Raw genomic sequence first — 2,341 nt, forward strand, 5'->3', positions numbered from 1 at the left:
GAATATTGTACAACAATAATAATACATTTTAAAAAAAATTTAACAGAAGCAAACTTTCAATTAAAAAATAGCCAAACGACACTTACAAATTGCAGAAAAAATATCAGATTTGAAACTAAACAAAAAAATAATACAGTCACCAAAAAAAAAAACAAAAAATAATACATTTAAGATTGATTACCTATATAATAATAACAAGAAAACTCTCATAACATACATAATCATCATGAAGCATATTATTATATAAGCATAGAAGATTATAATTTAGAATGACCCCATTGGCCGACACAGCTTTAACTATAGAAGTATCAAGTATGTGTCAACAATCAATATATTATATTATTATTTATTAATGCAAGTAGGAGAAGTCAAGGAGGGTTTTCTTGTGTGGTGGATCCTATCACATACAATGGTTATTGGGGTTGAAATTCAATGCATATTCTTAGCCAAACCATTGGCCAAACTAAGTGTTTGGTCCTCGGATTATTGCACTTTCTACTATTTATCTTTATTGACTATATAATATACACTATCATATATATTCTTTTGGCAACCAAACAAAATTTTGGATGCTTTATATTTGATATTTAACATTAATTACTTGACAACATTTTATTTATGATTGTTGATTGAGAAATTAAACTATGAATAATCTTAATTAGCTTAATTGAATTTAATGTGCCTCTTACACCATGCATAAGATCAAACAATGAAATGTAAGAATCTTCTCAAATCCCACTAACTTTTTCTCTAGCTTAAGTCAAATGTGTCTATGTGTTTTGTTTTTTTTTTTTTAATTATTTCATAAAAAAAATTAACAAATTAAAGATAAGTGCCTTTAGCAAGGACCCTTCTTTTTAAAATTGCAAAGCACTTCTCTCCTTCAAGTAATTTTAATGGTCAAAAGTTTTTTCTCTTTATGCTTTAATTTGCTACACAATTAACCAGAAACCCTAAGTACCCCTTCTTTCATTTTTATTAGTGATTTTACTAGTTTAATAATATCACAAAACTATATATATAGTTTGGTACAATATAAGAAACTCTTCCATTATTAATTAACTATAAAAAGTTAGGTAAGCCTTCTTGTATGTACATGTTAATATAAGAATTTAATATACATACGGATATAATTTAATTATAGGGTCATTTAATTAATTTTATGTGGTTAACTTATTATACGGTTGATATATTGCTAGTGTCTAATAACCCTATACATTTTCACCAAAAAAGAATTATATGATATATTTTTGCATAAGGATTAAAATATTTTATTTTTAAATTTACAAAAAATAGAATAATACACAATATATGATAATTAGAAACTTATGAAAAAATTATATCTAAAATTATATAATACTTATCTACGCACATACATACAACTAATGAGAATGCCAAATTAAATTTTAAAAGTGGATCCATCCTAGCAATAGGGCTGGCAATTCATCCGTTCGAATAGGGTAGATTACCCAATCCGCTGCGGGTAGGGTACGGTTTGGGTATGTCTGCAGATAGAATAGGGTACAGGTTTAGGGTGTACCCTATCCTACTCTAATCGCACCTCATATATAACACATATTTTATAAAAATTAGGTATATAGTGAAGGAAGTGAGAGTTGAACCCACAACCTCCCTTATGTAATGACTTACAATAAATAAACAACTACTAAAACTAGTTAGTTAATTTAGTAATTTAGAGCATTAGTTTTTTTATTTTTTATGTTATTAATATGTATAAAATTCGAAATGATTGAATTTTATATTTACTTTAAAAAAAATTGATATTTCTGCGGGTAGAGTAGGATAAGGTAGAATTTAGAATTTTAGGGTACGGGTAGGGTTAGATTGAGAGATTCTCAACCCGCAAGTAGGATATGATAGAATTTTAATAAAATTTTAAACCTGCGGATAGGGTTAGAGTAGGATCCAAACTCTACCCTACCCTACCCATTGCCAGCCATACCTAGTAAGTCATTAATAAAGACGTTTAATTTAATACCAAACAATAATTATATTACATAATTTATAAACACAAGCATATGATTATATCATTATTATATGATAGATTGAAAGTTGATGCATGCATAGCTAGCATAATTAAAATATATAAAATAAGTTAAAAAATTACAAGTTGATAGCATTAAAGCTCCGCGTACATACGTTTTGGGTAGGTTAGGTCTAAATATGGCCCAACCTATGCATGGCTATATAATTAAAAATATCTTAATGAACCAAATTTACTTTTTCAAAGGTATTTTCTGGGGCGTGTTTTACGGTTGGTTTGCTTTTAAAAAAAGTTTCAACTTCGAATTTGGTTAAAAAAAATTATTATTAAATTAGG

The sequence above is a fragment of the Arachis ipaensis genome, chromosome B05 (assembly GCF_000816755.2).
Source record: "Arachis ipaensis cultivar K30076 chromosome B05, Araip1.1, whole genome shotgun sequence".
NCBI lineage: Eukaryota > Viridiplantae > Streptophyta > Magnoliopsida > Fabales > Fabaceae > Arachis > Arachis ipaensis.